At 37.2% G+C, this 24,095-nt stretch overlaps 1 long non-coding RNA gene and 1 pseudogene across 2 annotated transcripts in view; both read right to left on the bottom strand.

The window, feature by feature from the left end:
* Positions 1–24,095, bottom strand: part of LOC106009013 (uncharacterized) — a 249,399-nt gene that overhangs the window by 60,541 nt on the left and 164,763 nt on the right. The window lies entirely within an intron of this gene.
* Positions 9,827–15,791, bottom strand: LOC147824650 (protein kinase C iota type pseudogene; annotated as a pseudogene).

The raw sequence follows: 24,095 nt of genomic DNA, 5'->3' as shown, positions 1-24,095 counted from the left end.
GAAAGTCATTTTAGGTATCCTCTGCAAGCAATTTTGCAAGGATTTTATCTTGTTTGGAAGATAGGATTGAAAACAGAACTGGGAAAAGTAAAATACTGTATTTCCGAACCATATATCAGCAACACGTGTTCAGCAGCATTAAAATTGATTACCCCTGTGGTACTCATCTCCAAATGTGCCATGTGTTTTGTGGTGCAAACAATGGTACATTGGTTGCTTTATGTTTTCCTCTATATCATAGACATACAAAATTGCAGTTACACCAACTGATTGATCACAAAGTTCTTTCTAGTTCTTCATAAGGCTTTTCTTCGTTTGAGATGTGTGAAATGGAAAACACAAAAAGAGAACAGATGATATTATCCAAGCCATTTGGTTAGAAATGTCCTACAAAAAAAAGAAAAAAAGAAAGAAAATGTATTTACTGATTCCAACTGAAGTGGCAATTGGTTTGGTGGTTTTCTATATCACCCTTTTTACTTAAAAAAGTCATCTGGAATGGAGCAAAATGTACTTGAATCTCTTATACTTCATTCAAAAACCAATAGTCCAGAAATGTTAAATTTTTTCAGGATTCTGGTTTAAAAGCATTACCAGAATAGAGAGAAAAAATGTTTTCATTTTTATCTAAGCTTCTCTGGTTGCTTCCAGGTTTCCAATCTCTAGTTTACTGTGTCTAGCATTGTAGTTGTCACCAAAATTTAAAAGACACACAGGGCCGAGGATTTAGCTCAGTGGTTTCGCAGCCTGCTGTGCAAGCGCAAGGACCCAAGTTCGATCCCAGGTACTAAAAACATAAAAAATAAAAGACACACAAATTCAAAAGTCAGAAGTTCACTTGAAATTTCCTAAAAATAAAGTATTTCATTCCTTCATATCTTCAACAAATAGTATGTTTCTACTATTTTCTAGTCAGTATCCTAAAGACTTGACTCTTGCTATTGTAATGGGTAGATAGCCAATAAAACAAATTTATCATAAGTAGTAATAAACATCACAACAGAAAAGCACTGTGGAGTTTTAGGTTGTGCATCAGGGAAGACTTCTCTGACAAAATATCTAGTCTGAGAGCTAAAGAACAAGAAGAGCTGGACATGGTGTTTGTTACATGCAGGTAATCCCAGCACTCTGGGAGAATGAGGCAGGGGCACTGTGAGGAGACTCTGGCCTAAGGAGTAATTGAAGTACATGGGTAGAGATGAGGGGCTTGGAACGATACTTCCCAGGCTTCTAGAACTCATGGTTAGAATTTAGAGCGAATCTGCAGGACAACAGTCAGCAGAAATAAAACTAGCTTGTTCTCAGAGATGTTTGCTTTGTCTATTGTGTCCCTTGGCCAGGTAAGATTGCTTAAACTAGGTCAATATGGATCACCTAACAAGCCATCCCAATTCGGTTCTGTCACCTTACCAAAACTCCTATACAATGAGACCCAACCGAAGAAGAGAACTACAGGGCAATCTCCCTAATGAACATAGATGCAAAAGTCCTTAATAAGATACTGACAAACATAACACAGAGGGTCATCAAGAAGATCATTCACCCAGACCAAGTCAGATTTATCCCAGGGAAGCAAAGATGGTTCAACATACGTAAACTAATAAATGTAATGCACTATATTAACAAAGCCAAGGACAAAAACCATATGATCATCTCAATAGATCTAGAAAAAGCTTTCCACAAAGTTTAACACCCATTCATGATAAAAACCCAACAAAAAATTGGAATAGATGGTCTTCATCTCAATCTGATAAAGGCTATCTGTGAAAAACCAACAGCCAACCTCATACTAAATGGTGAAAAACTGAAAACCTTCCTGCTAAAATCAGGAACAAGACAAGGATGTTGACTATCACCACTCCTATTCAATATAGTTCTAGAAACATTAGCCACAACCATTAGACAAGAGAAAGAAATAAAAGGAATAAAGATAGGAAAGGAAGAAGTTCAACTGTCATTATTTGCTGATGATATGATACTCTACATAGAAGGCCCAAAATACTCTGCCAAAAGACTTCTAGACTTAATTGACAGATTTAGTAGAGTAGCTGGATAGAAGGTCAACACTCAAAAATCAATAGCCTTCTTGTACACAAATAACAGACTCACTGAGAGAGAAATTAGGGAAACAAACTCCTTTCACAATAGCATCCAAAAAAATGAAATATCTAGAAATCAATCTAAAGAAGGAACCAAAAGACCTCTACATTGAGAACTACAACACTGAAAAAAGAGATGGAAGAGTATATAAGAAAATGGATGGACATCCCCTGTTCCTGGATAGGAAGAACAAATACAGTGAAAATGGCCATACTTCCAAAACTGCTATACAGATTCACTCCAATCCCGATTGAAATCCCAACAATATATTTCACAGAACTAGAGAAAACTATCCAAAAATTCACTTGGAACAAGAAGAGACCTAGAATAAAAGCAATTCTAGGCAACAGAGACATGACAGGTGGTATCACAATCCCCAACTTGAAAACAAAGCCACTGTGATAAAAACAGCATGGTACTGGCAAAGAAACAGACCCAAGGATCAGTGGAATAGATTAGAAGATGCAGAAACAACTCCAGACATACTCAGTTACCTCATCTTTGACAGAGAAGCCAACCATCCTCACTGGAGGAAAGATATCCTCTTTAATAAATGATATTGGAAAAACTGGATCTCAACCTGCCAAAGATTAAAACTAGACCCCTAGCTTTCACCATGCACTGAACTAAAATTGAAATTGATTGAAGATCTAAATATTAAAACAGAAACACTAAACTTGCTGGAAGATAAGTTCGGTAGAGCTCTCAATGACATTGGCATAGGAAAAGACTTTATGAACAAATCCTCAGTAGCACGGGAACTAGCACAAAGAATAAACAACTGAGATCCCATCTTATTAAAATGTTTCTGCACTGCAAGAGAAACCACCAAGAGAGCTAAGAGACAACCTACAATGTGGGGAAAAAAAATTTACCAGCTGTTCCTCAGACAAAGGTCTACTATCTAGAATATATAAAGAACTGAAAAAAATCAGAACCCCCAAATATAAAGACCCAATTTAAAAATGGGAACCTGAAATGAACGGACATCTCTCAGATAAAGAAGTAAAAGCAACAAATAAACATATGAAAAATGTTCAACATCACTGGTCATTTGAGAGATGCAGATGAAAACAACACAGAGATTCCACCCCACCCCAGAAAGAATGGCTGCTATCAAGAAATCAACCAATAACAAATGTAGGTGGGGTTGTGGGGAGAAAGGAACCCTTCTTCCTTGTTGGTGGGAGTGCAGACTGGTGCAACCACTGTGGAAATCAATTTGGAGATACCTCAAACAACTAGGATTAGAGGTCCCATTTGACCCAGCTATTTCCCTGCTGTGTATTCTTCCCAAAAGAATTAAAAGAATCATACCACAGTGACATGTGCACCCATGTTTATAGTGGCACAGTTTGTAATAGCTAAAGCTTGGGAACAGCCCAAGTGCCCATCAACTAGAGACTGGATAAAGAAGATGTGTTTTTTTTTAATAAAATGGAGTAGTACTCAGCCATAAAGAATGAGAAACTAGAGGCATTTATAGCTAAATGGATGCACATTGAGGCCATACTCTTAAGTGAAATAAATATAACACACATGTGTAAATACTTAATAGTTTCTCTAGTGTGAAAAACTAAAAGTGTAAATAAGGATCAAAATGTATAATTGATGATGTGAAATAGGAAAAATAGGTCTAAAGGGGTAGGGGAAGAGGGAGAGGTAGGGGAAAGGAAAGAAGGGAAATGAAAAAATTATGAGAAAAGGAAAAAATGGAAACAAAGTCTGTAAATAGGGAGGGGTTGTGGGGGTGAATGGAGGACAGAATGGGGAAAAATAAGAACCAAGATACATCATGTAAAGGTACAAACACCCAATGATAAATGTACACATATTGTACACCTAAAATGTAGCAATAAAGTTAATGAAAAAAAAAGAAAAAACAAAATCATACGATTATATGTCAGAATTTAAGAAAACCAAACATCCATATACACATTTTTAAAATGACACAAAAGGGCCCGGGATTTAGCTCAGTGGTGCCACCACCTGCCGCACAAGGGCAAGATAATTTTGATAGCCATTGGAAATATAAAAGCAAGACAACGGCAGTAGTTTCTGCTCCACCAAAAAAGAAAAGCAATATTTATTTTAAGAGTAGCGCTCCTTAAACTTCTCATTTCTCTATTTACATGGCAAGCTGTTATTAAGAGGAGTCAAAATACTATCCAAAGCACACCCTATAGGGTCACCAATAACTGTGCCTGACTTGCATTTTCATAGCCTTTCAGACATACACCTCAATTTGACTCAGTCATTTCTTCTTCTAAATTCATTTGATGTATTTTAGAATATGAATTTCAAGCAGAAAAACTAAAAAGATCTTTCTTGTTAGAGATTAGCAAGTAAATGTTATGTCAATAGTTTTTTCAGATAATCCATTTGAACAATAAAAGTTAATGTTTTTAAATTTTATAATAATGTAGCAAAGCCTGTAAATTATACTATTTTATATAATATTCATTGTGTTGTAAATTCAAGCATTTGGGGCTGTTATTGAAAACATTCCTTGGTTCTATACCTCCCAAAACTAGATTTCTGAACCAAATTTGTAGAACTGGGAAAGTCACAAAAGCAAATAGAAGTCCAAATTGCTCTCTTACTATTCAAATTATTAAATTATACTAGCAGTCCTAGCCAGAGACCCCCCTCCCTGAAAAAGGAGAGAAAAAGTTACTTGCCAATGATATGGTTGCTTATTTCCAAAGGCCAAGATATTTAACTGAGTTATTAGAACTAGTGAGAGAACTCAGTATGGAATTTGAATAAAAGTTCGACATTCAAAAAGCAATGCTTTTTGTATAGGTCACTTATTAACTAACTGGAAAATAAGAAATAAAGATTTTATAACAATAAAGAAAACATACAAAAAAATCTAAGAAATTCAACAAAAGAAATATGCAAGGTATATAATAAAACAAATTACTATAAAATATTCAATAACAAAACCCAAGTAAATAGATATAAAATTTTTCAGATTGAAAGGCCTATATTTTACAAAGTTGTCAACTATATACAAATCGAGCAATTCCAGTTGAAAAATCTCAAAAGATTTTTGTGGAACTTGTCAAGCTGATTCTAAAATGTGTCTGCATCCCCAGAACCTAGAAGAGTATCCAACAAATAGGAAGAGTGAGATAAATATGTGTTGATTGAATAAATTAGTGAATCCCCTGCTTCAAAAACCACCTATCTGTAAATGACTCACACTCCCAGATTTACCCTCTGAGCTCCAGGGCTGTACATCGAGCCTATTAATTTCTTCACTTGATTAGGAAGAAAACAACTCAAACTCCTTATGTTCAACACAAAACCATTACCCCTCTTTAAAGCTCCATCTTCCAACAGTCACCAAATTGAGAAAACAAAACAGGGAGTTAGCACTAACCACCCATTGTTCATGTGTGATGGTTTAAGTCCTTGAGTCCATCCATGTCTTTCTTCTATACTGACACAAACACCTGTCATGATTTCCTCATTATCCTAGTGAACAACTTCCTTACTAGGCTGCCATTCCTAAACTCATTATTTCTTTTCCTGCCATCCTCCTATGTCAACTTAAAACAATGTCAAGATTTTTATTGCTCTTAAGATTAATTCCAAAGTGTTCATCATGGTTTAAAAACTTTGGCCTGCCCTGGCCTGGCCCCAATCTATGTCTTCAAAAATCACCTTTCACAGTGTTTATCGCCACTCTGTAATCTTCAGCCTTAATAGTCTAATTAATTCCTTAAAAATGTTCCTGCCACAGGACCTTTGAATTTGTTGTTTGTGCCTACAATTGTCTATTTCTCCCTTATTCTGATTAACTCCAATCATCCTTAGGATCTCATCTCAATCTTATTTTCCTTAGATAAGATATCCTTGATTCCCATTATATGCTTTTATAAAAAACATGTGGTCTCTTCATGCCTCATTTACAAATTTATTTTTTTATCTAGGTGATTTTTAGACTTTGAGCTCAATCAGAACAGGGACCATGTATGTTAGTACTGGTATGGTATTCCCAGCTATGGTGCTCGGTGTTGAATGAATAAATAAAGGAATGAAGCTGGACAGAAAAAATATTTGCACAGTGACCTGACAGGTCAGCAAGCAGTGGGTCTCCAGTGAATGAAACTAAATCTGTTCTAAGGAAACAAGAGTCACAGGGCAAAGCACCAATTGCAAATGCTCTATATCTAATTTAATATTTTAAAAATGTTTCCACAGCAGAGTCTCAGTATTTTACATCAGTGCATTCATTACAATGAAAATAAAACAAGAAAGGATTCAGATATAAGAAAATATGAGAAATACAATTATCTGTGAGGTTAATCAGGAATTTACTGTAGAAAATGATGAAGGTATTTCTTATAATGCTTAGTAAAGAGCAAAAAAGAATATTTAAACAAGAACTTGAGTTCATCTGTGTTTTAAAGACCTTGGTATCATATGCTGTAAATATTAAGATAAAATTTTTCACTATACTTTATCATCAACCAAGATTAGCCTAATTTAATAAAATGTTCCTGGATAGAAAATTCCTAAGTGAAATGAGTCAGAATGGCTGATCCTTTCCCTTGAGAAATTGACAAATTCTTGGTTAAATTTTAAAATGCTCTTAATTTTTATAAGTAGCCCAAGAATCTCCAAGTTCTTTATATAAGCATAAAATAGATTCAAACTTATTTCATGTATACTTACAAAAATGTTAATAAAAGAAAGGAGATGCAAAATAATAGTTTTGATAATATTTTAAGTATCAGTGAGAAAAAATGTTAATAATTTGTTGACAAGGACTCAATCCATCTTCTGAAATCCAGGGAATATTAAATTCCTTTGTATGAAGTTGCCTACTCAGTATTCATAGACATAGCTGATGCACTAATAAAAAGTGAGGTGTAACACATCAGTCTTTATGTCTCATAGACCAAAACTGTCAGAGAGATTTAATACAAAGACCTTCTTCTACACTTCCCTCACATACATTGAGAGAATAAGATCATGCCCAGTTAAGTTAATAAACCTACAAGAGAATTTCAAAACTAAGCAGGTAATTGAATATCTTTATAACTAATTTGCTTAACTTATAAATTTGTAGTTTTGCCTAATCTCACTTTATTTATTTATTTATTTATTTATTATTTATTATCTATTTCTGGTACCAAGGATCAAACTCAGGGCCTTGCACTTGCGAGGTAGGTGTCAGTTAAATTTTTAAAAGCTCTTATTTTTTACTATATAAAAATAAAGTGTATAATCAGCCTGTTGGAATTTACTGAAAGATTCTGCCCAGCTCTCTTTTATTGAGTTATATTTATAACTAGGCTCTGTAGTAAGAGCTTTTAATTCATTCTTTCACTTTATTCTTCAAAACAACTACATGCCATTAGAAAGCTCATAAAAATTAAAAGTTTACTCAAGAATTTAAACCAAGTACAATGTTCAAGACATCAGAACTTTCAAACATCTAAACCACACTTCTTTCAATCTATATAAATTATATAGATGAACTTAACCTCACTCTGTAAAAGTGTGTGAAACACACCATCAACTTTAATAATTTTTGTGCAAAAAGAAAAACCAAATAATGTACACTTTGATTTGAAGACACATCTCAATTTTAGAAAATCTAAATGTGAACAAAAGCAACCTCATGGATCTTAAAAATACATATGATTTTTTAAATTTGTTTTAAATGTTTTATTTAAATGTTTTTAATATGAAAAAGAAGGTACACAAATACAGATTACAATTGGATGGCCAAGGCATGTTCTACATGGCAAAAATCAAAACACAACAAATATATAAAGTAAATATACTGGCATTGAACCCAACTGTACTTGAAATTTAATCCAGGCTGTATATGCATAAAATGATCAGACCATTAGGTTATCCTAACTAAATTATTTCCCAGAACACCAGAATGCCAACCATTCTGACTATAAACTGCCTTATTTCCCTGGTGAGTATTTTGAGAGAACTTCTATATGACACAAAAAGAATTGACATGACACTTAAAGACTGCAAAAATGGAACACAGTTAAAAACCTATTTGTAATGCAATTCTGCATAAAATATACACAGTCAATCTTCTTATTTAAAAATTTTAAAAACAAAAGACCACCCTGAGTAATGGTGAAAACCTCATCAAAGAAAAGTGCTCCTCATTTATATATCATTGGCAGAAAACTGATAAGATTTTGTTGGGGAGAACAAAGGAGATATCTAATGAATTCATTCATTTACCATTTGTTCAAAAATGTTCATAATGTTGTAAATTTCTGCTTATACCATCTTAATATATTGTACCATGAACACACTTTCTACTGTTTAACTGGAGGACAAAAGAATAACTTGAAGAAAGTGTTTCTCAAAATGAGATCCAAAGGCCCAAAAGAATTCCAATGTGGGCTCAGTAATAAACATGTTAAACAAATGCCCTGTGTGATTATTCTACATTCTGAAATGCCCTATCAGAAGGTGTAACACTTAAAAGCAATATCATAAACATATTTCTGACATGTCAGAATTCTTTATAAGTTTATGTTGTGAGTACTGCTTTTTGTTTTAAACAAGTTCCAGGCAATAAGAGAAATACAGATACACCTTGGAAATGAACATGTTAATGTCTATAAACATTTTCTCTTCATGCTTTCATTACTTTCAAACTAAGTTATTTGAAGAAGAGACAATATATGACTATAAGCTTTGGAAAAATTACATTTCTAATGAAACAGGGCATCCAAAAAAAGATAAAAAGATAATGTATTAAATGCTTGCAAATTTTAAATCATTCTAAATATAAAACTAAATAGCTTACCTAAAATTAAATTTTACTAAGTTTGTAGCTTTGTAACTTATTTAGATAATAGTTAATTTTCAAGTCCTTCACATAAAAAAGTATCAAAACAGAGAAATGCTATATCCAGAGCTCTTTAAATAATTAATTTCTAAGTACTAATTTTAATAAAAATAGTTTGAAGAACTGTGACCCTGAAATGATTTCTACTATGTATTTCATGTATTATTCTATTAAATTAAAAAACTTAACTAAGAAGATAAAACTATAATATATATGTTTTCTAGAGATTTATTCAAAATTGTTTTTATTTTTTTGATTTCCCTGAAGACTGCATAAGCTGAGCCCAAAAAGTACAGGTAATATGGTTTGGAGAGAAACTACAATAGTGAAGACATTTTACTTAAAAGACAAATTGTGTCTTGCTATTGTGAATAAGAAGAATAAATATTAAGCCTTCTCTCTCCACTCAATAAATGAAATGTGTCTACAAGGTTGGTTAACAAGCAATTGCCTCATTTGTATTTAAATCAAATGATAAAAAGCAATGCTATCAACAAAAAATTCCATGTTCTCTACTATAGACTATAAGAATCAAGTATTACATCTAAATATAACTGCAAAAAAAGGAGTTAAAATTAGCATCTAGACAATTATGAAATGGTTAATTGAATCCAGACTGGTAACAAGGTTTCCATGCATTAAATAGCAAGAAGCAGAACGCATATTTGAAAAGTAAGGCTCAAACTCATTCTTCTTCATACATTGAAAGACAATTGATATACTCAAAACCTGCAAATTCATTTCCATCAATGTTCCTCACAATGTCATCATTTGGGGTGAGACAGACAGGTTCATTAGTGAATTGAGGATCAAAGTTGTCCAAACTGAATCCCCCAGAAATATTTGGTTTAAAAGGAGATACCACCTGCTTTTGCTCTATCATGTGCCAGTCAACATTTTGAAAGAATGGATGCTCCTGAACATCAGCAAATCCTGTTTGAGGATGACAACCCAATCATTTTTGGGGGTCCTTGTTCAGAAAAGTCTTCAGGACATTTGCAGCTTTTACTGACAGATAACAAGTTATGTGAATTTTTCTTTCCAAAATAACTTGCAAGAGATAAATGTTTGAGTTTTGGTCAGGGTTATCAGAGCTCTCAGTAAGATGGAATGGAGACTCTCCAACCATCATCTCAAACATCAGTACTCCAAGAGTCCACCAGTCCACACTGAAACCATAATTTTCCCCTCTTATAATTTCTGGAGCCAGGTAATTAGGAGTACCACAAAGAGTGCTGGTCATATCTTCTGGCTGTAAGCCTTCCTTACACATGCAAAAGTCAGTGAGCTTAATATGCCATTCTGAGTCCAGTAATAAGTTGTCCAATTTCAAATTTCTATAAATTATCCCTCACTCATGAAGATAGTTGAATGCTAAACTGATTTCTGCAGAGCAAAACCTGGCATGTTCTTCAGGAAGTATTCTTTGTTGCTGCCTATGAAATAGTAGATCTCCTCCATTTACATAATCTAGAACAAAGAACAGTCTACTTTCTGTCTGGAAGCAAGAATGCAGTCCAACAAGAAAAGGATGATTCTAAGCCTGCTCCAAAACGCGCTTCTCTGTCTGTACCCAATCAATGTCAACAAGCTCTTTTTTCACTGCTTTCACTGCATAAATACGATCTGAATTTTTTAGTTGAACCAACAGTACTTTTCCATAGCCTCCTCTCCCTATCACACGGAGCATATCAAAGTCCTGAAGACCTAAACTAGGTGAAGCTTTGCCAGTTTCCCTGTTGTTCACTGCCTCACTCTCTTCATCAACTTGTTCTAAACCCTCATGACTTGAAAGATGATGTGGGATTATTATCTGTGCAGCATCTGAAGCCACGGATGATTGATCCACTGGCATCATGGGCTCCGATGGTAAAGAAGGCTGCCCACATTCAACTGTGACAAGCTTGTGGCACTTCTTGTGAACCAAGAGTTTGCAGTTGACACACTTATATACCTGGTGGCCAAGTCCCCCTATACAGTCTGTGCAGACAGTGCAGTGAGCACACCTGCTGAAGCGTTTGGATTGAAAAGTATGGCCATTTGCACAATACAGCTTTCTCCAGAGGCCTCCAACTCTCTGGTGGATGGATTTATCTTCTCCTGCACAAGCCATTATAGGACATTCTGGTATACAAGGTGATGCATGAATTAAGAGCTCAGAATCCTTCTTTAGCTGGTAAAGCCTAAGGGCTGCTTCTAAAGCCAACTGAGGTGACACAGGATATGGGTCTCCTTCCTCATCTACCCAATCTGTGGTGAAAAGCTGTTTATTGCCCAAACACCACACATCTTGATCTTTATCACACAGGCCCTCAAAGGGGGTGGAATTCTGAAGAGATCTTGTCATGATGTCTCTTCCCAAAATCAGGGCCAATCAGATAGAAGTGTGGGTGGTGGAGGTGCCTGGGAAGAAGGGACCATAGACGGGTTGGCTGTCCAGGGCCAGAGAAACAGGCAGGCAGGGCTCAGAGCTGCCTGACTGCCTGCAGGGACCTCACTGGCCGGAATTTTGCAAGGCTCTTTGTGAAGTTCTTTCCAATAGTGGTGGCCAGGCCTGGGTGGATGTATACCAGGCTTCTCAGTGTCTCTCCAGGGCTGGTGGCTCTGTCTTTAGTCTCAGACACTGGACTTCTTTGACTTTCCAGGTTTTTTGTGCCAGGCTCTGGTGATACCTGCCCTGAGCTGCTGCATGTTTCTGGGCCTGGTGAAAGTTGCCCTGGGCTCTTTCCAGTTTCAGTGCCATTGGTATTTGGGCTTAGGGAGACTTCACAGGGATACTTGGATTTTGGTAGGTCACTGGTGGCCACTTCTGGGGAGACCTTCCCTGGGGTGCCTGTGACAGTTGCATGGCTGCTGCAGTGTGACCTGCAGCATCTGAATGCAGTCAGCCATCTTAATAATCTTTCACAGATACTTTCTCTGCCTGGGGTCCTGAGGCTGTGGCCTCGCGCAGTGGAGAAGCAACTCAGCATGTTCGCTGTTGACTGTCTCTAGCCAAGTGAGCTTGGGAGACAGCTGACAGTAGATTGTGATGCTTGTCAACAAGGGTTCCAAGTTCTGTTTGGACATGTTGCCAAGGAAGTGAGGTCATGTCTTGGGGTGCCACAACCTAAGTCCCCCTGTGATTGAAAACCCTATGCCCATTTTTTTCTTCACACTAAATAAATCAGTGGCCACTTATTTTATTATTTATATCTAAGTATCAATGAATCTTTTTATCTATTTATCATCTATCTGTTAGTTTTTCACATTTGTATTACTGGGGCTTGCACGATGCATCTCCACAGTGAACTATGGGCATATCCTCAAACACTTTTTTTTTCCAGATACACAGTAAAGATTTCCCAAAGTCACCAAATTGGTCAGGTTGGACTCCACCTTGTGATCTTGGCTCAGCCACCCAGAGTGCTGGGATTACAGTCACACACTGTAAGTGTAATTTGGCAATGGAGGGTTCATAGCAGGCTGTAGCTTTGAGGAGCACACAGTGAGTAATTATTAATTCTTAGCTAATGAACTAACTACCAAAGTGTAGTATTCAGTATAGTACCATACTGTGTTTCCCTGAAAATAAGACCTAGCTGGAAGTACCTAACTGGAACTAGTCCCAGCTGATTGTTAAAGTGGTGATGATCAGTGTCATGCAGAAAATTATATCTCACTATTCTCTTGCTCCATGGCTACTTTGTAATGGCAGGTAAAGCAAGGATAGGCTGATTGAGGCTGTCATTCTTTTTGCTGATTTAGGTCTTATTTCTGGGAAAACACAGTAGAGTGAGGCAGGAAAGCATGTGGTATGGCAGATAGTCTTCCTAAACTCTAGAAACCATCACCCCAGTGCTGATGATGAACATGTACATATAGCATTTGAAACTTTCCTTGTGGACACTTGTAGTAGCTTCCTGCCTGCCTATCCCAATCAGTCTATGTACCTTATGTCCCAAGTGGGTAGTTTGCATTTTTTAGGTGCAAGAAAGCTGTAATCATTCAGTATGTAGTGTTTTTTGTTTTGTTTTGTTTTTTTGGTTTTGATGAGCTTATGCAGTCAGTATAACCATGTTGAGAGAGAATTGACCCAAACCGTTGCCCCCACCCCTCAACATAAGAAAGCTGACCTGTGCAGGAGGAGCAGAGAGTCATTCTGAGATGGAGTCATGTGCCCCAAAAAGATCATAAATGGGGTAGCAGAGGCAAAGGCTAATCAATGGATCAGAGTTTAGCTGAAGACACCTGGGATGAGAAGGGAAAACCAGAAACCAAGGCTGTGGACATTCATTCCAACAGCCTAATTGAAGCCCCATCTTGTAGTGTACAACCCAGTGAGAAGAGGGCTGACCATGTTCCCCATCTACAGAAAGGAGCAAGACACACCCTGGCAAAAATTATAACCACAGTCTGGGGAGGAACAAACAGCCAGACCTCCAGTGCAAGGGGAGCACCTCAGACCCACAGGCCCTAAAGCTAGGCATAGAAAAATCATGTCTGTCTGGATCCCAAAACTGCAGATTGTGGAAAGAAACCATTCATTCAATAACACAGTAATATTTTCTTCAACTCAATTCTTTTTTTCCTATGTTGTATTAGTTTTATTTTCTCTTTTTAAGGGTTTGGGGGTTTTCTCTCACTTTCTTTCTCTTATTTTTATTTATTATTTACCTGTTATCTTTTCTCTTTCAGATTTCTTCTCTTCCTTTTTCTGTATTCCTGTTCTTGCTGTTTATCTTTTTTCTTCTTTTTCTGGTTTGTTCTTTCCAGTGACTGTTCTCTATCACTATTAACTTTCGTTTACTCTTTAATAGGACCCCTATCATACTTTCTTTCCCCCTTCATATAATATCAATTAATTTTTCAAATCTTACTTTTTAAAAATCGCTCTCCTTTTACTAGAATAACTACTAAGCTTTATGAATCTCTAGATAGTTAACATTACACTATTGCTTTTGAGTAATACTGTGCTACTGTTAGTAGAAGTAAAATTGGCCCGTTTAGTAGATATTTACTGTAGGTTGATAGTAGGACAATATTTGATTTATCTGAGTGCTCACACTGTAATTATATATCTCTTTTCTATGGACAAGTCTGTTACTTTATTGGTCATTAGATTTTACAATATTCAGTTTGTATTTGATGCTGATTTTAGTATTACACTCAAAGTGTCACAGCTGTTGCTGCTAATTGATTTTCTTATAGGGCCAACATGGAGTTTGCTGAGGGGTCATTAACAATACTGTGCCCCATTCTAGGAGAATTGTGCAATGGGCCAAAATGCTGCAACCTCCCATCTCATGGAAATGGAGGTGGCTGAACCTCCATTGTTTGTGCCATTTTTTGAAGTGGCTCCAGAAGCCCTCTTGTGTCTTTAGGAGGTGTGATTAAAAAATACACTGACTGTTGCTGCCAAGTGCCATCCAAAAGAAAGCAGGCTGATAAAAACATGGTATGCCATCTTCCACCTTGTTCACCACATCTGTCATCCCCCAATTTCTGGTTTGTCCCCAAAGTCAAAACGACCCAACAGTCCCCTCTGCAGCACCACTTGTTTGCCTTCATGATTGTGTGGCTGACTGGTAGCAGTAGCTTTTATCAGGAAGAGAGCATCAGGTCGCATATTGCCAGCCAGCCACTGCAGTCTGGTGCATCCACTGCTCCGATGCACTGGTGTGTTTCTCTGTGGAGGCCTCTGGGGTTGCCAGCAGTCACCATTCATCTGCAGGTTCAGTGCCCTGTTCCCTCGCTGAGAGTCTGGGCTCTGGGAGAGAGTGCTGCTTGGTACCTCCCTCCTCTTCATTAAAGTCCCTCTCTCCACTCTCCCTGTGGACTTCAATTTTCACCTCGGGTCACTTCCCTCCTTCTCCTCACACTGCTATATTCCAGGGTCAGGACACCAAATCTCAGAGAGGCTCTTTCTTTGCTGCTCACCACTCTGCCATCTTCCAAAAAAATAGATATGATTTTATTATCTCCAATGGTAGTGAACAGTATTCACTGTCTTTCCAAAGTACAGAAATATAGTGTTGAGCATTAATAGAAAATTATACTGTTCAAAATAGTAACAAAACAATGAAATGTGAATAATTGGCTCAATTTGTGTAGAAATCATGAAGAGGTAAAGTATAGATCCTCCAGTGTTAACGGCTTTGTAAGTTGAATGCCAGTGGCTCTCCACTCTTAGTGTTTGCAGCCCTCCTTGCTGCTCTCCTGGCAGCTATTGGTAGCCCTCTGAAGCTTTTTCAGCAGCTGGGTCTAGCAGCTCCTGTTGGTCTCCATCACTGCTCAGCAACCACTCACTCTCAGTGTTACTAGCCCCAGCTGCTGGCCACTTTCAGTATCGGTGACCTTCAGTGTTACCAGCTCTTAGTGTAAGCACATCAGCTTGCTCTACTTGAGATAGATAACATGAATAAGCAAAAGTATGCCAGGTGAAAGAGGCTTTATTAGGACATGCTGTGGGATATGAGGGAACATATACCGCATAAGGGTATGGGGAGGCCTGCTTACGTGGAAAAAAGCAGACTCACACATGCACAGTGTTGCTGGTTAACCACAGACTTTATGTTTAGTCATGGGCAAAGGAACGGTGCCTCAAAAACTGGATTGGGGATGGCTAGAGAGGGGTGGAGTCACCCAGGATGGACCTGTGAACAAAGCTTGCCACAGCCAGAGCAATGTCTCTCAGGATATCTGACGTAGCTGTGGACAGATGCAAAGTGCTTGGGGAAGCCAACCATGGCTGTCAAACATGGAAGAAAGAAAAATATTTAATACTTCTTGGGGAGTGTTGGGCCCTTCTCTCCTGCCTCAGAAATACTTATAAACTAATATAAAGCATATTAAGACTTGCATAATAAATATATTTGCAATCTTACTGAAGATCATGAAACAAGAACTGAGTGGGAGTTATGGGCATAGCTTAGCAGTACAACATGTGCTTAGAATACGCAAGGTCCTGGATTCAATCCCCAGCAACCCCCCCAAAAAAAATGGAATAAAAGGAATAATTATCACATTTTTGAGTAGAAAAACCCAACAATCAAAAAATGTTAATTTTTATACAAATTAATATATAAATCTAAGTTGAATTAAAATTATATTTCATTTTAAAATTGCATAAAACTATCTTTAAGTATATACAAAAAAAATCCTTATCAGCAGTACAGGGAGATGTTAAACAGTAAAACAGTGAAATAGGAGGTTCCTTTACCAGACATAAACATTTTACAAAGCTGTTATAATCAATAGGTGTGGTATTGGTGTAAGACTAGGCAAACAAATAAGATCAGAAGAAGAAAAAATATGGTCTATAATAGATCTCCACATAGATGTGAATTTAATATATGATAAAGGTAGTATTTCAATTGGGAAAAGAATACTTTTTGTTTTTAAAATTAATGATGTTTATACAACTGATTCTCCATCTAGTGAAATTAACTTTGACTTCTATCACATATTATATATAAAAATAAATTATAGATGGACGAAAAGTTATATGTAGCTCTGAGGAGGGAAAATGTACATCCTGGCAGCTTTTCACCATTTGTAATAAGTTGAATGATGTCTTTCCAAACACTGTGCTAAATCCTAACTCCTGGAACCTGTGAATGTGACCTTATTTGGAATTAGGGTCATTGAAAATGTAATTAAATTAATAATCTGAGGATGACATAATCCCAGATTTAGGGGAGGGATAAAAATCCAATCACTAGGCAGGAAGGAGAGGGACATTTGAGATGCAGAAGGAGGTAGACATGTGAAGATGACAGCAAAGATTGTTGTGATGCATCTATAAGCCAGGCATTGCAGAGGACAGCCTAGTTTGTCAGAGACCAGAAAAGGCCAGGATACTGGCAGGAGTGTGTCCCTGCCAGCACCTCGATTTTGAATTTCTAGCCTCCAGAACTATGAGAGAATAAATTTCTATTGTTTTAAGACACCATGTTTGTGGTAATTTGCTATAGTAGCCCCCAGAAACTAATGCAACATCTCATTTTGCAGACACTTAAAGAGTTACAATTTATGGGCTAGGGATGTGGCTCAGTGGTCAAACAGTTGTCGACTATGTGTGAGACTCTGGGTTTGAGCCCCATGCTGAAACTGAAAAAAGAAAAGTAAAGAAGAAAAAAGAGAAGATATTAAAAACTTAAGGATGAAAATGTGTTTACTATTTTACACTCATTATTCTACACATGTGTTTTGCTGCTGCATGTGAGTGACAAATCAATAGAAAAGTACAAAACTGTGCTAAGAAGGGAAAGAACAAATGACGAGAAAAGGAAAAAATGGAAATAAAGTCTTTGTAAATAGGGAAGGGTGGAGGTGGTGAAGGGAGGACAGGGAATAGGGAAAAAATAAGAATCAAGCTACATCATGTACAGATACAAATACCCAATGATAAATGTAAATGTGTTGTATACCTAAAATGTACCAATAAAACAATTTAAGCAAAAAAAAGAAAAAGAAAAAAGAAATCATCATGTTTAACTTGAGAGCGTGCAGCAGGTTAGAAAATTGAGACCAGGTTATATGCATGCATGGGCTTTTAAAAGAACCTACCTAGCCTACCTATCTTTAATGATGTACATGAGAAAATAAAACAAAAATATGAATATTAGAATGATAAAATTACTGATAGAAAATGTAAGCTTGTGTTATGGCTTAAGTCTGCAATGTTTCCCTAAAGTTCACGTCCTAAAGGCCTGGTCCCTAATGCAGTGTTCAGAGGAAAGACGTGACTGAATTATGAGGGCTCTGATGTCAGTCACGGATTAATCCTCTGATTGATACGTAGTTTAATAGGCTATTGGGAGGTGGTGAAAACTTTAGGAGGTGGGCCCTAGTTAGAGGAGGTAGGTTACTGGGGGCCTGACTCTGAAGGGAGATTATTTTGACCCCAGCCTTTCCCTCTCTCTCTCTCTCCCTGGCTTCCTGGACACCATGAGATGGGCAGACTCCTCCTCCTCCATTTCTTCTGCTAGGAGGCTCTGCCTTGCCTCAGCCCCAAAGCAATCAAACCATGGACTGAAAGCTCTGAACCCATGAGCCTAAAAGAAATCTTTCCTCCTTTTAAATTGTTTATCTCAGGTATTTTGTCACAGTGATTTAAAGCTAACATACCTCTTAAGAAGTATTCAGATAAATTGTACATGAAATGGAAAGATTATACATTGTCTAAAAGTCTTCCAAATGCTGCATCAATATACCTCAACCACAGAGTGTCAAAGTGCTCATTTTCCTGAAGTTTTGTCCACATTAGTTACTGTCTTTACCAATTGAATAACTGAAAATGGATGCTTTTTCTTTGCATTTCATAAATTCTCAATTAAGGTAGGCAATATGTAGTTTTTACATTTTGAGTTTATTTGTACCTAGAGATCCTAATTGTATTCATTTATCCTAAGGAAATAATTAGGGATTTGGGAAAATAATATATACCAGAAGTGGACTGTATTTTTATTTGTTAATATAAAAATTGAAAGCAACTTAAAGGCTTATTGATGCCAGTCTCATTAATTAAATTATGGTGTAATCTCTACAACGGAACATTTCTCCTGGTGTTAAAAATGATGTACTGTAGAATATGTATTGATTGTATATATTTATGATGTTCATGACTGATCAAACAAAATAGACCATGAAACAATGTTATACCATAATTTTTGTAAAAGCCTGCATGAAGAACAAAAAACTGCATATAAAATGTAAATAGTGGTCATCTCTGCATAGTAGGAAAGAAGTAATTTTATTTTCCATAGATACATGTATATCTGGTTCATATTTTTCATATTTTCTATTATTACTACGTTTATACTATGTTTATGAAATTACTATTAAAAAAGAAAAATAATACTTAAAAATATGTCTCCTTATCTAAATGGTCAGCTCCTTGAGGCTGTTAACTAAATACAGGTTCAGAAGCTCCCATGGAAAACCAATATCCCAGAGAACAGAGTTGGAGAAAGAAAGGTTTTATTCAGTGGACAAAGAAGGGAGAACTGGGAGCTTTAGTTGCAAATCAACTTCTCAAGCCCAGAGGGGTTGAGGAGTTAGAGACACAGGACAGGAATAACAAAGGAGAGCCATAGGCTAATAAAAGGGAGGAATATTCCCATCTTTTCTCAGCACAGGTAAAGATCATCCAGGAACTTGGGTACCAACCCTTTTCACTCTTCTTAGGATCTGATGTTTCCAATCATGGCAGCTGAAAAGGGGAAGGAGGGAGGCGAGGCAAGTAACCCTCTGTTATAGTCTTAGATAAAACATTTATCAAATGATCGACGTGCCTACACGCAGAGCTGAGTAGAATCTGACGCAAAGGTTAAGGTGGCAAAAGAGAGGGACACAATCCCGGTCCAGTCACACTATGAGACATCTTCAGGCCAAAGTGAAGTCAATGTTTCCAGCAAAAGTGGCCTCCAAGTCCCTGAAATATAATCTAGGCAACCATTATCATCCTAACCCACACATCAGAGATATTATCTACAGAGAAGTTAACGGAAAACTAATAATGTATTATACAGTTGTATGACCTCCCATATTAGTGATTTGTGTGCGTGTGTGCGTGTCTGGGGGGGGGGGTGCTGGGGATTGAACCCGGGGCTTTGCACATGATAGATAAATGCTCTACCACTGAGCTGCCCATCCACTCCCTAAATGAGTGACTTTTAAATCAACCAGGAGCAAATGAAGCTAGTGGAGGTTATTTAGCTTTTTTCCCTTGGTAACAAGATCAGCAGGGACTGTGAACAAATCTTGTGACTATTGACTAATGACTATTATGAATGGAACCCCCCAAAAGCTCAGTTAATACTTCCTCAAATGATATCACAGTAGTTTAAACAAACGCTTTAGGGTAAAATAGGACACTTATTATAAATATTTCCTCGGTGTGGATTTTGTTTCTGTTTTGGTTTTTTGAGGCAGGGTGTTGCTATATAGGCCAGGTGGCCCTTGAACTCATGATCCACCTGCCTCCTGGGTGCTGGAATTAGAGCTGTGCACCATAAGGACCTCAGGGTGGATTTATACTGGGAAATTATTTTATTTTCCCAAAATTTACTATTACAGATAAGGTATTCTGTGGATTTTAGTAGAACAGTCTATCATCTTTCCAACAAAAGACTTGATCTCATAAAGGAATAGTTTTCAGGGATGACATTCTCTTTTATGAATATTACTATATTCTTTTTTTTCCAATAAGTTTATTGGTACATTTTAGGTATACAATACAGTTACATTTATCATTGGGAACTTGTACCTTTACATGATGTATCTTGGTTCTTATGTTTTCCCCCATTCCCCTGCCCTTCCTTCACCCCCTCCACCCTTCTCTATTTACAAAGACTGTTTCCATTTTTTTCCTTTTCTCATATTTTTTCATTTCCCTTCTTTCCTTTCCTCTATCCCTACCACTTCCCCTACTCCTTTAGACCTTTTCTTCCTATTTTACAATATCAATTATTCATTTTGATCCTTATTTACACTTTTAGTTTTTCACACCAGAGAAACTATTCAGTATTTACACTTGTGTGTACTATTTATTTCACTTAAGAGTAGGGTCTTGGGGGCTGGGGATTTAGCTCAGTGGTTCCGCCGCCTGCTTCCCAAGCACAAGGATCCAAGTTCGATCCCCGGTACCAAAAAAATAAAAAGAGTAGGGTCTCAATGTGCATTCACTTAGCTATAAATGTCTCTAGTTTCTCATTCTTTATGGCTGAGTAGAACTCCATTTTATAAAAAAAGCACATCTTCTTTATCCAGTCTCCAGTTGATGGGCAATTGGGCTGTTTCCAAGCTTTAGCTATTACAAACTGTGCCGCTATAAACATGGGTGAGCATATATCACTGTGGTATGATTCTTTTAATTCTTTTGGGAAGATACCCTGCAGAGGAATAGCTGGGTCAAATGGGACTTCTAATCCTAGTTGTTTGAGGTATCTCCAAATTGATTTCCACAGTGGTTGCACCACTCTGCACTCCCACCAACAAGGAAGAAGGGTTCCTTTCTCCTCACAACCCCGCCAGCATTTGTTATTGGTTGATTTCTTGACAGCAGTCATTCTTTCTGGGGTGAGGTAGAATCTCAGCATTGTTTTCATCTGCATCTCTCAGATGACCAGTGATGTTGAAAATAAAAAAACTATTAAATAGACTCCAAAATACATGGTAATACTGGGATTAAAGATATTTAAGTTTGAATTTTGTAGGACAGTGGCAAAAATTTCTAAGAATTATATGATACCACCACCTAATATAAACACTTAACTACATGAAAAAATTGCAAAGATACCAGATACTCAAAATTGTCTTTTCCTTCAGATTATAAGATAGATTTATTTAGACAGCTGAAACAGGACCCTCTAAGAGGTGTTTAGTCTCCTTCACCATTCCACAAAGATTATTAGAAAGCAATAACCCAATTGAATATTTTGACAGAGTCTGCTTTGATTATGAGAGTGACGATTGCAGGATACTGTTAAATAATAATCTTCAAGATTTATGTGACTGCAAACAATACTATTTTAATGTTATCCAAAGAACTATTCAGCAATATAAAAATGTGGAGCATGATAGCTACTTTTTGCCAAAAAGACAACTTTTTGTAGTTGGGACAAAATATTTGAGAAAATCAACACAGACAAGGAACGATTCATCTGGGCTCATGCTTTCAGTCCGTGGTTGGCTGATTCCACTGCTTTGGTGCTGATGTAAGATAAAACTCCTCACAGAAGGCCACAGCAGAGCAAAGCTGCACTTCATTGCTGACAGAAAGCAGAGGGAAAGCAGAGACCATGTGCTGATGGGTTTCCTCTTTCTGCTTTTGTTCCACCCAGGCCTCACCCTATAGGATGGTGACACCCACATTTAGTGTAGGTCTTTTCCCCTTAGTCTGCTGGCCCAAATATCAGCCATCTTGGACATACCCTCAAAGACAAACCAACACACTTCTGGAAGTGTGCTTAATAATTTCCCAGGTGTCTCTCAATCCAAACATGTTGGCAGTCAAGATTATACTACACTGGTATAGAAGAACTAAAATTTCTCTTCTCTCATGTGAATGCCTAGATACCTTTGATTTTATAAACTAATGATACCTATTATAACAAAAGATACTAATAACATATAATTTAAATATTGTGTGCAAAATATTTCACTGTTGGTTTAAAACGTCTAATAAAAGTTCTCTAATATGATGTAAATGGAATATTTGTAAAATCAAATATGTGTTTTGACTTACAAACAAGGCTCTTTTGTTTTGCTTTAGTTCTCCACTTTTTTCTTTGCTGCCAAATTTCTAACCTCTTTTGATTAATAAGATGCTAATCTTGTTGGACTCCATAGTTCAATAAACTTTAATGCTGCATGTCCTGTGACTTCCAAAAATCCTGAGCAGCTGTCACTGACTTCACACTCTTTGTATTACTTTCCCTTTCCCTTTTTGTAGCTATCAGGGTTTCCTGTTCTGCCTGCTGAGGTACCTCAAAAGGCAATATTCAACCTCAGTCTTACTATAAGTCACAAAACTGCCTGAGGCTTAACTTAGTTGCTATTTTTTCTTGTCATTTACTTCTGCCAAAAGGAACTCATTTAAAACTATTTTCAAAAGTTTTCTTTTTATGTCTTAATCATCTGAACCTGAATAATGTTTTACTTAAACTATTGAAGTTGTTTTCATTTTCCTTTCTAGCATTTTTCCTTCCTTCTTTCCTCCTTTCCTCCCTCCCTCCTGTCCCCCTCCCTTTCCTTCTGCCTTCCCTCCCTCCCTTCTTCTTTCATTCCTTCCTTCCATTCTTCTTTCTTTTCTTTCTTTCTTTTTTGAGATAGTATCTCACCATGTTGCCCAGGCTATCTTGGAACTTCTTTGTTCAAGTGATTTATTGCCTCAGTCTTCTGATTAGCTGGGAGGACAGGTGTGCTGCATCTCACCCTGCTATCTTTCCAGTATTTTCTAGCCATGATTATTATCAATTTTAGGAAATACAAGTGAGTTTTTGAAAATACTGGAACAAATTTATGATCTGTTCAAAATAGGTACTGTCTCACCTGGAATTTTATGGCAAAGCTACAAGTGACAGAACTAAAAGCAACTATCAGGAAAAGTGAAGACTCCTACACTGTAAGGTCAATTGGAGTAACTTGGAAATGCAGTATTGGACAAAAGAGAACCAGTGCAATTCCTATATTTCTATGTGACACAATTTCTTCAGTGACTGTAGAACCCCCGTCATAGACACTTGTGACAAAGAAACTTTATGTCTGGGTTGATGGTGAAAATGCAAAGGCATATCAAGAATGTTTTTTCCATCTATGTGACCAAATTTTCAGTAAATATTTATGCATGGGTCAGCTCTCTATTGCTGGAACACAATATCCAACACCCACAATTTAAAGGGTAGGTTTATTTTGGCTCATGGTTTCAGAGTCTTCAGTTCATGGTCAGCTGTCTCCAACCAGAAACATCATGATGGACGGGCATGGCAGATGAAAGCAGCTCACCTCATGGCATCCAGGAAGCAGAGAGGAGGGAATAGGGTAGCCAAGGACTAGATATAGTCCTCAAGGTCACACCTCCATGACACACCCAGACACACTCAGAAGTGTACTTCATTAAATTCCTCAGTTTCTCTCAAGCTAATTATAATGACAATCAATATTAACGATCAGAACTTATAAATAAGATTTTCTGCCTGCTTTTATTGTCTATCCACTGCTATATAACAAAGTACTGTGCACCCAAAACTTTGACTTAAAACAGAATTTAGTACCTTGCAGATTTGTGGGTCAGGAATCAACCTAGGAATGGCTTAGCTAGATCCTCTGCTTCAGGGTCTCTTACGTGGCTGCAATGGCAGGGGCTACTTTCATCTCAAGTTCCCAGCAGGGAGGATCTGCTTCCAAATTCACTTCCTCTGGGGAGTTCTACATGGAGAGGAACTGAGCCCTCCCACCAGCAACCCACACAGACTCTCCAGCTGTGTGCATCAGCCACTCTGGAAGTAGATCTTCCTGCTCTGGCAGAAATTTCTGATGATTGCAGCCCTGGTCAGTATCTTGACTGCAATCCTATCAAGGACCTTTGGCCTGAACCATCCAGCTAAGCCCCCGCTATATTCTTGATCCATAGAAACTGTATGAAATAGAAAACACTCATTGT

The sequence above is a fragment of the Heterocephalus glaber genome, unplaced genomic scaffold, assembly GCF_053883595.1.
Source record: "Heterocephalus glaber isolate CG9 unplaced genomic scaffold, H.glaber_assembly_v1.0 deba00001532, whole genome shotgun sequence".
Taxonomy (NCBI): domain Eukaryota; kingdom Metazoa; phylum Chordata; class Mammalia; order Rodentia; family Bathyergidae; genus Heterocephalus; species Heterocephalus glaber.
The sequence above is the reverse complement of the archived record's forward strand: the minus strand, read 5'-3'. Positions and strand labels throughout refer to the sequence as shown.